Here is a 14,695-nt window from a genome sequence, read left to right as displayed (position 1 = left end):
TTTTCAGACACTTCCCTACTGCTAATTATGTTCACTTTACCAACTTAGTGATACTCCTGTGGTCACCTTGTTGTCACAATGCAAAAGGTCAGATGTTGAATCAACAAGGTGTAACCGCAACAATCTGCGATTCAGAAGGACTGAGGCGGACGACAGAATCACAACTCCAAAGTTCACTACTACTGGACAGTGTACTGTACAGCGACCTTATCAGAAGCAGCCACTTCCCACTGGAGAATCACGAAGGCCTAACCAAAACATAAGAAGCCCAAAATCCTGTAAGGGGAAGGCTGTCCTATGCGAACTCACATTTTCTTGCCTGTGCAGCCATATTGACTTTTTCAATCCAAACTTTAGAACTGTAAATAACAGGGAATAAATTGGAACCAAAGGAAAATAGACATTTCCATTGTTTAAAAAAAATCCCAGCCATAACTTCCAAATATTGGGGTCCTAGTACCCTTGGTTGAGATTCACTGCTACACAATGTTGCATCATAACAATCATGAGAGTGGTTAGGGGCAACTTTTACCTACTCATCAGTTTGTTCCAACATGATCCCCTGTGTGTGAAATGTACCAGGTCACTATATTGGAAGCTGGTCCAGGACGGGATGTACCCCTTGAGCATTTCTTGTAGTGGACAACTGTTTGACGCTGTTACAAAATCATTAATAATAATTCGCTTTTCCCCCCATGTGAATACATTCATTAAGACATGAAGTGGGAACATACTGTAGATACATTCAACATAATTCATGAGTTCAATCAAAATCTATGTTTAAACCGTTTCTCATTCTTTGAGTCTTCACAGATTTGGCAAAAATCGTGTGACTTAAAACACTAACTTTCTTTCCTTACATTTATGATACTGTTGTTTGTTGTTAAATCATATACTTAGCATTTAACAATTGAATTTCACACTGACCTTGATCCTGTGAACCACTTGTGTGAAAACCAGTGGCCATTTTAACATGTAAATCTTGGTGGGGCAAACAAAACAAAATGTGGGCTGCTTGCCAGCAACGCCACACAACACAACACTAAACAATACATGAATTACATTATATTGGTGACAAACGGTGCCCACAAACTGTTAGGGCCTACATAAATCTGTCCCAACAGCAGAGTCCCAACAGCAGTCCAAACACTTGGCTTTCAGCAGAGCCTTGTCTGGCAGCAAAACAGTTAATTTCGCCTAATGTATTGCCTTTTAAAAAAACATTGCTGATATGACAGACTTGCTTAACCAAATGTGGTTTCTACCGACAATTGAGATGTACAAAATACGACATAAGGGGACGACTGGCGGATAAGAGGCAATCCGTAATTTCGATTAAGCCATTAATGACCGAGCGACAACGGACATAGTCAATATAACTATTTGTTCAGCAATTTTGAAATGTAAAGCAACATAATTCAGAACATGTGCCATTCTTACAGTGTACTACTATCAATAGCACTGTCAAAGCTGTACAAAAAAAGTTTGCAAGCGAGCACACACCGGGACACGAACGATGTGTTTACAATACCGTGTTGGTAAAAATAGACAAAATATTAAGGTGAGGCACGTGGGCTACTAACAGCTTACTACACAACATACACTTAGTATTACTTTCTTAGCAACAGTATACATATCTCTCTGGCATCCTACATAATTTATGAAGCATCATAAGACATATTTTGACAACATTGTTATGATATGCTTGAACAGGAAAGTGGCGCGGCGGTCCTTTTTGGGCAAATTTGTCATCAAAAAGAAAGATGCCGGATTTACAATTCTGAGTTGAATGACCACTCAAAACATATTTCCCAGTTTGAGCTGTTTATTCCAGACTTCCCAGTTGCAATGCTTGCAGTTAGCCACTGTCACAGGGTAGCCTAGTGGTTAGAGCGTTGGACTAGTAACCGAAAGGTTGCAAGTTCGAATCCCCGAGCTGACATGGTACAAATCTGTTGTTCTGCCCAGTTAACCCACTGTTCCTAGGCCGTCATTGAAAATAAGAATTTGTTCTTAACTGACTTGCCTAGTAAAATAAAGGTAAAAATTTTTTTACAAAGCACTCAGTTGAATTTGCGATATCCAAGCTGTTGTGTAATATTTATGTCCGATGAGCACTGATATGTTTTATCTATATTTTCTTCTCATTATTTCTCTTCATATGACAAGGATTAAAAATGATTTGCCAGTAGACTTGATTCATGATGAGGACTACTAGCTAATATTGTGAAAGTAAGATATTGACATGATCAGTCCAGTCAAAGCTACTGTACATATAGCGTGATTTGACGTAATTTCTTTGGCCAATGACCTTGAGCCTTCTCGGAAGGGAACTTGTTATGTAACTCTACGGCAGCACCAAAAGGGCTCACATTTTTTATGTCTACCCTTACTAAAGGCGGGTGACGTAGTGTCCCCAAAGGTGACTTAACACTGAGCCGATCACTTTGCAATTCTGAGCCAATCATGGTGCAATACTCCTATTTTCTGCTGGCCTGTCCCACCACCACAGAAAGCCTTGAGCTCGGGTGAAATACCTGCATTTTGGAACTGCATGTTTGTATGCGGCTTTATTAACTGAATGATATATATTTATTTTTTACATTGTTTGCATACTGATATTAATGCTAAAATAACATGCAAAACAGGCAAGCCCCCCCCCCCCCAAAAAAAAATATATATAGCCTACCGTTCAAAAGTTTGGGGAAACTTCAACGTTTTCTTGTTTTTTAAAGAAAAGCACATTTTTTGTCCATTAAAATAACATCACATTGTTAATGTTGTAAATGACTATTGTAGCTGGAAATGGCTGATTTTTAATGGAATATCTACATAGGCTTACAGAGGCCCATTATCAGCAACCATCACTCCTGTGTTCCAATGGCACGTTGGGTAAGCTAATCCAAGTATAATAATTTTAAAAGGCTAATTGATCATGAGAAAACTCTTTTGCAATTATGTTAGCACAGCTGAAAACAGTTGTTCTGATTAAAGCACTTCAAACCCGCCAGAAACGTAATTTCCGAGCAGTTCGTTTTCTGAAGCTGCAAACAGGAAGAGGGTGAGTCCGTACACAACTTTGTAACCCGTTGGAGAGAAAAATCCGCCACTTGTGAATACGGGGGATAGAAAGATGAATTGATTTGTGACGAAATAGTACTGGGAATTGCAAATGAGGATACGCCCCGGCGTCTACTGAGAGAGAGCGGCTTAACATTAGTAACTGCCATGGAAATGTGCCGCACTGCTGAAGTCACTGACATGAGAATGAGAGCAATGGAAATTGAAACCCCACGCTCCGACATTGATACTGTTCACGCTGTTGCCAGTCAGACATTCAGACAAAACCAATCGAGGCAGAGTAATACACCATGAACGGTAAACACAGAGAGCCCCATAGCATGTAAATACTGTGGGAATACACACAACCGTGGCAAAGAGCTCTGCCCTGCCTACGGAAAACCATGCAGTGCTTGTGGAACTAATAATCACTTTGTGTGTCTCAGAAGCAAAAGAAGGGTGAGTGAGGGCAAGATTCACTGTTGAGGATGTCACTCAATGTTCAGAGCAGAACAGTGAAAGTGACATTTACATGCATGAATCAATTGGGGCTGTACACTCAAGAGGGAAGAAATGGTTTGTGACACTACGATTACACAACAAGCAACAACAATGCCAACTGGATTCCAGTGCTATATGCAACGTAATGAGCTACAAAGACAAAATCAATCTGGCACCTGACACACAACTATTGCCCAGTGATACTAGACTAAAGCTCTACTCAGGAGAGCTAATGAGCTCTATGGGCACCTTTGAGATCGAATGTGTTATTCAGGGACGCAAACACAAGCTGGACTTTGAGATTGTGAAAACCAGTCAACATCCTCTCCTCTCAGGCTCTACATGTGAACGCCTGGGACTGATGCAGTTCACTGTACCAAATGACCTGCACATTGTAGAGCATGTCTAGCATGGACCGCTGTCCAAAGAACAACTACTCAGCAGCGTTGAATCAGTGCCTGGGGAGGTACACTTTAAATTGGATGAGAGCGTCACTCCAGTCCAGTGTGCTCCTCGCAATGTGCCCATTGCAATGAAAGTGGCTGTGAAGGCCCAGCTGGACAAGTAGGAGACAGATGGCCACATGACATCTGTGACTGAACCAACTGACTGGATCAGCAATATGGTCATAGTGAAAAACACAGAGAAGCTGACGGTCTGCATCAACCCAAAGCATCTGAACCAAGCACTGAAACGATCCCACTACATTATGCCGACACTAGAGGATGTCCTATACGAGCTTCCCAAGGCCAAGATGCATTCCTTCAATGCAAGCTGGATGAAGAAAGCAGCTTCATGACTACCTTCTAGAAACCCGCTAGGGTCAGAAACGCTGGCTCAAGCTCCCATTTGGTGTCTCAGTGGCACCTGAGGTATACCAACGCAAGCAGCACAAGTTACTGGCTGGGCTCAAGGGCATTGAACCCATCGCCGATGATGTCCTGATCGTAGGCTGTGGAGACACAGACGAAGAAGCAGAACGCGACCACGATGTGAAGCTCCTGGCACTGATGGAGCGCTGCCGATCAGTTAAGCTTCGCCTTGGCCTGAAGAAGCTGCAGTTCAAGGTGAAAGACGTCCACTTCCATGGCCACATTCTCTCGGCAAAAGGCCTGAAGCCGGATCCAGACAAGGTCAGAGCAATCCTCGACATGCCAAACCCTGATGCAAAAGGAGTACAGCATCTCATCGGTTTTGCAAACTATCTTGCAAAGTTCGTGCCACACTTATCAGCAGTCTGTGAGCCTCTGAACCGGTTGCTGGACAAAGACACACCATGGCACTGGCTACCCAAGCACGAGGCCGCAGTGCAGGAGATGAAATCTCTGGCTTCATCCATGCCAGTGTTGCGCTACTATGACGTCACGAAGCCTGTTACAATCCAGAGTGACTCCAGCCAAAGGGGACTTGGATGTTGCCTTACGCAGGAAGGCCAGCCCATTGCGTTTGCCTCAAGAGCGCTCACCTCCACCGAACAAAACTATGCACAAATTGAGAAAGAGTGCCTAAGCATCGTCTTCTCCTGCCAGCGCTTCCATCACTACTTATATGATCGAGAGCTGGTCACCACTGAAACTGACCACAAACCACTCATTGTCATATTCAGTAAACCTCTCCTCAACAAGCCCTAGAGGCTTCAAAGCATGCTCCTGACTCTGCAAAACTACAGCCTGAAGGTCATTTACAAGCCAGAACCAGAGATGTACATCAGCGACACACTGAGTAGGGCAACAGCACAATGTACAGGCAGAGGCACTTGCTTATCAGCGGCATGCCATCTGTTTGCTACAGCAGGAACAACAAGATGTTCAACAGATCAATCAGGCAGACTACTTAAACACACAGATCACCGCCTAGCCCAGATCAGGCAACACACTGACAAGGACGAACACCTACAGTCACTGAAGTCCATGGCTCTTGCAGGGTGGCCATACCTGAAAGAGGAGACACCTTTCACAGTGAGAGAATACTGGACCTTTCGAGATGAGATCAGCGTGCAAAATGGCGTCTTGCTCAGAGGTCAGAAGGTCATTATTCCCAAATCACGTTGGAGTCACGTTGGAGTTGACGCATGCTACCGCCAGGCTCGTGAAACATTATACTGGCCAAACATGGAAGCAGAAATGAAAGACTTTGTCAGCAGCTGTACCACATGCAACGAGTACGCTCATGAACAGCAAAAGGAAACCATGATGTCAAACGAACTGCCCACAAGGGCCTGGCAAATCGTCAGCATAGACTTATTCAGCCACAGACATAAGGACTATCTTCTCATTGTTGATCACTACTCTGATTTTTGGGAAATTGAACTGCTCCCTGACTTGTCTGCAGAGACGGTCATGGATGCAAGGCGCAGTTTGCAAGGCAAGGTCAGCCTGACAAGGTCATCACGAACAATGGCCCACAATTCACTGCACAGTTCAAGCGTTTCGCCTCAGAATGGGAGTTTGACCATGTGACCTCCTCTCCAAGACACCCAAAAGCAAATGGCAAGGCAGAGTCAGCTCCTTTTTTCCTTTTTGGAGAAATGTCCTCTGGTCTGATGAAACAAAAATAGAACTGTTTGGCCACAATGACCATCATTATTTGTGGAGGAAAAAGGGGGAGGCTTGCAAGCCGAAGAATACCTTCCCAACCGTGAAGCACGGGGGTGGCAGCATCATGTTGTGGGGGTGCTTTGCTGCCAGAGAGACTGGTGCACTTCACAAAATAGATGGCATAATGGCGAGGGAAAATTATGTGGATTTATTGAAGCAACATCTCAAGACATCAGTCATGAAGTTAAAGCTTGGTCGCAAATGGGTCTTCCAAATGGTCAATGACCCCAAGCATACTTCCAAAGCTGTGGAAAAATGGCTTAAGGACAACAAAGTCAAGGTATTGGAGTGGCCATCACAAACCCTGACCTCAATCCTATAGAAAATTTGTGGGCAGAACTGAAAAAGCATGTGTGAGCAAGGAGGCCTACAAACCTGACTCAGTTACACAGCTGTGTGAGGAGGATTGGCCAAAATTCACCCAACTTATTGTGGGAAGCTTGTGGAAGGCTTCCCGAGACGTTTGGCCCAAGTTGAACAATTTAAAGGCAATGCTACCAAATGCTAATTGAGTGTATGTAAACTTCTGACCCACTGGGAATGTGATGAAAGAAATAAAAGCTGCTAGAAATAATTCTCTCTACTATTATTCTCACGTTTCGCATTCTTAAAATAAAGTGGTGATCCTAACTGACCTAAGACAGGACATTTTTACAAGGATTAAATGTCAAGAATTGTGAAAAACTGAGTTTAGATGTATTTGGCTAAGGTGTATGTAAACTCCCGACTTCAACTGTAAAACAAAAAAAGTGACTTATCAGATTCATACATATTTGCACTACTCATATACTGTATATATATTTTTTTGTGAAACATGTCATTTAATTAATTGTCAAAGTTCCAAAATGAGGTAAGATTTCTCAATTGCTGCATATGATTTAGTGCTAATTGACTTAGTAATGAACTGCAGTTACTGTCAATGGTTAGCTGACTGATATATCCTAGCTACCTAGCTAACTATTGATAATCTTATTAAATGAGGCAATACAGACAAAACAACAGCATCTATTGCTAGACTAGAGATATCAGGGACCTCCCGAGTGACACAGCAGTCTGAAGGCACTACATCGCTGTGCTTGAGGTGTCACTACAGATCCGGGTTCGATCCCGGCCGCGACCGGGAAACCCATGAGACGGCGCACAATTGGCACAGTGTTGTCTGGGTTAGGGGAGGGTTTGGCTGGCCAGAAAGCCCTTGTCCCATCGCGCTTTAGTGACTCCTTGTGGCAATCCGGGTGCATGCACGCTGACTGTCGTGCAGTGTTTCCTCCGACACATTAGTCAGCTGACTTAAGCGAGCAGTGTGTCAAGAAGCAGTGCGGCTTGGCAGGGTCTTGTTTCAGAGGACGCATATTTGTAATATATTTTTTTAATCCCTTTTTCTCCCCGATCTCTAACTAATGAGAAGGAAGAAACTAGAGAAAGTACACAAGCCTTGATAAGTTCCATCCATCTCGTATGATTACCTAGCCAAGGCTAGTGTGCATCCTTCATAAATGTGGGATCATATTCTTACAATTCATGTGTTGTGGACGCACTCCTTTGTTATGCTAATTTGCATTTTTACCGAGAGCTAGTAACTCTAAGCTTGCTCTTGTTTCTGTCATCCAATTTTAGACATTTAGCATATCAGTGTCTTGTCGTATATTCCCTGTGGTTGTATGGATTTATACTTTATAGATTGTGTAGGTATTTTGTTAGCAATGACCTTGTGGATATATTATACATTAAAATTGATGCAGCTGTGTGAGGATGATGGTGCTCCTCAGTACTGCTGTGTAGTTTCACTCCTCTGATCATTCATTACAACCTAACACAGCTATGGTGTTAGGTTGTATTGCCCTGTGCAGCAGATAACCTATTGTAGCCATATTATTTATAGCTTATGTAATTGCAGGTTGTATTAAGCCTATACCTTCCATTTACTATTGTATTTAATTTCTCCCTTTTCAGAATCACACACACTCTTGGTTAACACAATTGTCAAGCCATGCACTGTGCTGTGCTGTGCCATTACTACGATATGTGAATCAGCGTCATTAAACAACCTCAACTAGATTCCTACCGGTCTGTCATCTGTGCCCTTACAAGCGCCTGGAAGAGAACAAGTAAACCTAACCCTACAGAATATACAGTCCACCAAGTCCTCAACTACAGTAACTACCAATTGGATATAGCGAAATTGTGGAGAAACAATGGGTAAAAATGTACAAAAACATATACCCCCCCCAAAAAAAATCTAATAAAGACTAGAGATATCCCCTAGCTATAGCTGGTCGGGGGTTGGGATACTCTCTCACATCAAAACATACCTGCAGTTGAGAGACAGATGGAGAGAGAGAGAGAGCATGATTTTGTTACGGTTCATGAATCCACTGCCTCCGTCTCTCTCTCTCTCTCTCTCTCTCTCTCTCTCTCTCTCTCTCTCCAGTGTTTGTGTGGGCGTGGTTTCCCAATCTCGGCCTGATTGTCTGCGCCAGCTGGAACCACTTATCTTCCCTTTATATGTTCTGTTACCAGTGTTTCTTGTTGTCAGATCGTTGTTTCTTCTCTGAGGTTGTGTCGTGTGTCCGTGCTCTTCTCTTGTGTGGATTATCTGCTGTGCTCCTTCCTACTCATCTGGACACACTCCCTGGTTTTCTCAGCACGTTATGATCGGAAGATGCGCCCGAGTTCCTGGGTCGGATTCCTTCTGAGTACAGTCTGTCTGTCATGTTGCTGCTGTGAACTACATTCATTAAAACCATCGTTGCTTGCATCTTGCATCCGCCTCTGTGTTGTAACAGAACGATCTGACCAGACCATGGATGCAGCGAGTTCAACGAGTCTGACCGAATTCCTTTCCCGCAGTATCACGAGAATGGATCAACAAGAGGAGAACATCTCCAGCACAGGTCGTGCAGTACAAGCCCTTTCGACGCAGGTATCCCAGCTGACCCAACAATTGCAACATCTGAGGGGTTCCGCTGCGCCACCTACACCGGCAGTTCAACCCGCCCCGCCAGAGCCGGATTCCCAGCTAGAGCCACGGCTACCGACACCAGAGGGTTATTCAGGTGATCCTGACTATTGCAGAGCCTTTCTTACGAGATGTTCCATGCATTTCTCGTTGCAGCCACGGACCTTCAACCGTGAACAGTCTAAGGTAGCATTCGTACTCACACTGCTATCAGGCAAAGCGTCTCTCTGGGGAACGGCGGTGTGGGCGAACCAGGACCCATGCTGCACCTCTTTCCAGACACTCTCCGAGGAGATGAGAAGGGTCTTCGATCGGGCCGTGGCGGGTAGGGAGACGGCCAGACTACTCGCTGACCTTCGCCAAGGAGACCATTCAGTATCGGAATACTCCATCCAATTCCGCACTCTGGCCGCTGAGTGTCAGTGGAACGAGGGAGGCGCAGTGGGACATGTTCCTGCATGGGCTGGAGGACCGGATCAGAAGGAGATTTATGTTCTGGACCTTCCCAGGAGTTTAAATGGACTAGTGGAACTAGCCCTGAGGGTCGACGCTCGTCTGAGTCGTATTGGCCGCCGAGCATGCCCTAACAGACCGTATAACGACACGGAGGGCTGGCATGCCAGCGTCGGGAACACGGCCAGTTCAGCCTCCGCTCACGAACCCATGCAGCTGGGGAGAGCTCGCCTCTCCCGGGAAGAGAGGGAGAGGCGGAGATCCCAAGGACTCTGTCTCTACTGTGGTAGAGCGGGCCACTTTATCCACTCCTGCCCGGTAAAAGATCAGGCCCGGTAGTAAACATGAGGCTACTATCGGGTGGTGTCGCCACAGAGAAGACCTCATCATCTACTCTCCTCCCGGTAAGACTAAGATGGGCCACCCACACGCACGACACCCAAGCCTTACTGGACTCAGGAGCAGAGGGTAATTTCATGGACTTCAAGCTCGCTCACAAACTCCAGATCCCTATCACCTCACTCACGCACAAGATATCCGTCAACGCTCTCAATGGTCAAGAACTCCCCAACATTTCTCACACCACTGAACCTATCACACTCATCACTTCTGGCAATCACACTGAGACACTATCATTCCTACTCATGGACTCACCCCTTGCACCATTAGTTCTCGGCCACCCTTGGCTCACCCAACACAACCCCAGAGTTGACTGGGGTCATAACTCTATATCCATGTGGAGTAACAAGTGTCTTGAGTCCTGTTTAGTGTCTGCTTGTTCGTCTGTGTCTGATTCTGTGTTTCTAGAGGAGGCAGTGGATTTGTCTAACGTGCCCGTTGAATACCTCGACCTGAAGGAGGTGTTCAGTAAGTCCCGTGCTGCTTCCCTTCCTCCGCATCGTCCCTATGACTGTGCAATAGAATTATTGCCAGGTGAGTCTCCGCCTAAAGGCAAGTTATATTCACTTTCTGTTCCTGAGAGGGAGGCTATGGAGAGATACATCTCTGGTTCTCTGGCATCTAAATTCATTCGTCCTTCCTCTTCTCCAGCGGGGGCGGGGTTCTTCTTTGTGGGGAAGAAGGACGGATCTCTGCGTCCTTGCATTGATTACCGTGGGTTGAATAACATCACAGTGAAGAATACCTATCCCTTACCGTTGATGTCCTCCGCCTTTGAAAGGTTACAGGGAGCATCCGTGTTCACTAAGTTGGATTTACGTAATGCATATCATTTGGTTCGCATAAGGGAGGGGGACGAATGGAAGACCGCGTTTAACACCCCCAGAGGGCACTTCGAATATTTGGTCATGCCTTTTGGGCTATCCAACTCCCCAGCGGTTTTCAGGCACTCGTCAATGACGTGCTGAGAGATATGATTGATCAGTTCATATATGTTTACCTGGATGACATACTGATTTTTTCCTTCTTCTCTCCAGGAACACGCTCAACACGTCAGACGAGTGCTTCAGAGGTTGCTGGAGAATGGACTTTTTGTCAAGGCGGAGAAATGCATTTTTCATGCACAATCCGTTCCATTCCTAGGTTACATCGTCTCGACTGAAGGTATTCGCATGGATCCCGACAAGGTTAAGGCTGTGGTGGATTGGCCAAGCCCAGATTCCCGTAAGGCCCTACAGAGGTTTCTGGGATTCGCCAATTTCTACCGGCGTTTCGTTCGCAACTTTAGCCAGATAGTCGCTCCTCTTACCGCCTTAACCTCTCCCAGAGTGACGTTCAGGTGGTCCGATACAGCCGAGGCTGCATTCGCCAAACTCAAGAGCCGCTTTGTTTCGGCTCCTATCCTCATAGCTCCCGATCCCTCGCGTCAGTTCGTGGTGGAGGTGGACGCTTCAGAGGTGGGGGTAGGTGCGGTACTTTCCCAACGTTCCTCTTCTGACGACAAGATGCACCCCGACAAGCTGCCACCAAACTGAAGTTCTTGATGAACTTGCGGTAAAAGTTTGTGAAGCCCAGGAAACGCTGAACATCCTTAACGGATTTGGGGGTGGACCAATCCGCTACCGCCCCTACCTTCCTAGGGTCCATTTGGACTCGACCGGGTTCCACTACAAATCCCAGGAATTGTACTCGGGATGAATGGAATTCACATTTTTCCGGCTTAACGTACAGATGGCTGTCCAGGAGGCGTTTGAGTACTTGTCTGACATGCTTAGTGTGTTCTTGAAGGGAGCTCGAAAAGATGAGGATGTCATCCAAGTAAACGAACACAAATATGTTAAGCATATCCCTAAGCACATCGTTTATGAGCGCTTGGAACACCGCTGGGCGTTGGTCAGGCCGAAGGGCATCACCAAGTATTCATAGTGACCAGTAGGCGTGTTGAAAGCGGTCTTCCACTCGTCACCAGGTCTGATCCGCACAAGATGGTATGCGTTCCGCAGGTCAAGCTTAGTGAAAACAACTGCTTCCTGGAGCAGCTCGAAGGCTGTGGCCATAAGGGGTAGCGGGTAACGGTTACGGACGGTTATGTCATTGAGTCCCCGGTAGTCGATGCAAGGACGTAATCCACCATCTTTCTTGGCCACAAAGAAAAAACCCTGCTCCCGCCGGGGGAGGTTGATGGACGCATGAGGCCTGCTTCCAGAGAGTCCTTGATGTAGGTATCCATAGCAGCTCGTTCGGGTGGAGATAGGGAAAAGATCCGACCCCTGGGGGCAAGTGCCCGGAAACAGGTCGATGGGGCAATCGTAAGATCTATGGGGTGGTAGCATGGTGGCCCTCTGTTTGCTAAACACCAGTTTGAGGTCATGGTAACACTCGGGAACTCGGGTCAGGTCGATGGATTCTAAAGACTCGGGAGTAGAACTCGGGGAATTCTGGAAAATACAAGTAGCTTGGCACGTAGGACCCCACTGCTTGATAGTGCCCACAGACCAGTCGATGTGAGGGTTATGGCTGTGAAGCCAGGGGTATCCAAGGACGAGAGGGAACTCGGAACAGGAGATCAAATGAAAGTTCATCAATTCCTGGTGTTGTGAAACTGAAAGTCTCAAGGAGGTAGTGACATGAGTGACAAGTCCAGATCCCAAAGGGCTTCCATCCAATGTAGTAACCCTCATGGGGTCACTTAGAGGTTCAGAGGGAACGCCATTCTCCTTCGCCCAGACACCATCCATGAAGTTACCTGCGGCTCCAGAGTCTACCAAGGCTTGAAGGTGAAGCTTGTGGTTGTCCCAGGAGAGGGTGACTGGAATGAGCAGACGGGAGATGGTCGGATGGGAGGAGGTTATGTTTCCCGTTACAGTTCCCCCCGGTCTGTACGGGACAGAGCGTTTCCCTGGAGCCCGGGACACGTGGAACGGAAATGGCCCGGTTTGCCGCAATATAGACAGCGTCGCTCCCTCATCCGGCGGTCTCTCTCAGCCTGGGAGATGCGTCCAATCTGCATGGGTTCCGGTGGAGCCAGCGATGATAAAGGTGGGGACTCGGAGCTGGGAATGATAGGGGCTAGAGGTCTACGGTTGAGTTCTCTCTCTCTCAGACGCTGGTCAATGCGTGAGGCCAACTTGATCAGGGACTCGAGATTGTCCGGTGGTTCCCGAGTGGCCAGTTCATCTTGGATAGTGTCGGAAAGGCCTTTCAGAAAGCACACCGTGAGCGCCTCGTTGTTCCAGCCACTCGCTGCTGCCACCGTGCGGAACTGGATGGCATAGTCCGTCACGCTGCGCCAACCTTGATGGAGAGTCAGGAGCTGTTTGGCTGAGTCAGAACCACTGCTTGGGCCTTGAAACACTCGTTTGAATTCCTCAGCAAAGGCAGAGTAGCTGGCACAGCAGGAACTATGGGCATCCCACACAGCAGTAGCCCAGGCCAGGGCTTTTTCCGACAGCAGGGTAATGATATATGCAATCTTAGACCGGTCGGTGGGAAACGCGAAGGTTGCAGCTCAAAGGAGAGAGAACATTGAGTGAGAAAGCCTTTACAAGCACTTGGATCACCTGAGAACCGTTGGGGAGGTGGAAGACGAGGTTCAGCCAGGGGTTAACTGCCATGGGTACGTGAACCTGAGGTACTGGGACGGGAACCGTTGCCGGGGTAAGTCGATCAGATATCTGCTTTATGGAAGTCAGCATCTCCGACAGAAGATGAGAATGTCTAGCCATTAAGGCCTCTTGCTGAACCAGGCGGCTTCGTGGCGTTGGACAGTCTCCTGGTGGTGGGACAGCGTGGCAAAAGGTCCTGGGAACTGGCTGCCTCTGGGTTCATTTTGGCTCTGTGTTTCTGTCAGGACCCGGTTTGAACCTGGGTCTCCGGAGTGAGAAACAGTCACTTAACCAACTGAGCCACGAATAGTCAGCAGAACCCAGAAGATGAGGCAGACACAGCAGTACTTAAGACGGTGTATTTAATAAAGAAAAAATCCTAAAATACAAAAAATGGCAAATCCAAAAGGTGGTAGGAAAAACACAAAAAGACCTCAAAAGAAACTCACCAAAAAATAAACAAAAACAAAAAACAGAATACCACAAGAACTTCACCCGGAATCGACAAGAGCACACAGAACACTAGGGCAGGGTGCTAACATACAAACACAGAGCACAGAACTGAGGGAAACAAAGGGTTTAAATACAATCAGGGGAAACGAGACACAGGTGCAAACAATAATGGGGATCAAGGGAAAAACACAGGGACAAAAAGCACAATGGGGACATCTACTGACAAAAACCCGGAACAACCCTGGCCAAATCCTGACAGGTGTTACTTTTGTCCAGGTGGGAAAGGGCAGTGTGGAGTGCAATAGAGATTGCATCATCTGTGGATCTGTTAGGGTGGTATGCGAATTGGAGTGGGTCTAGGGTTTCTGGGATAATGGTGTTGATGTGAGCCATGACCTTTCAAAGCACTTCATGGCTACAGACGTGTGTTACGAGTTGATTTCTCCATTGTGTTATTGACTGTACGTTTGTTTATCTCATGTGTAACTCTGTGTTGTTTGTGCCGCACTGCTTTGCTTTATCTTGGCCAGGTTGCAGTTGTAAATGAGGACTTGCTCTCAACTGGCCTACCTGGTTAAATAAAGGTGAAATAAAAAAATAAAAATAAGCGGTCCCACCGCCCAACGGTCCCATGCCCTCTCCGCTCCTCACCACTATCCTTCCATTGA

The sequence above is a fragment of the Oncorhynchus masou genome, chromosome 17 (genome assembly GCF_036934945.1).
Source record: "Oncorhynchus masou masou isolate Uvic2021 chromosome 17, UVic_Omas_1.1, whole genome shotgun sequence".
Taxonomy (NCBI): domain Eukaryota; kingdom Metazoa; phylum Chordata; class Actinopteri; order Salmoniformes; family Salmonidae; genus Oncorhynchus; species Oncorhynchus masou.
This window is presented reverse-complemented; position numbering follows the sequence as displayed.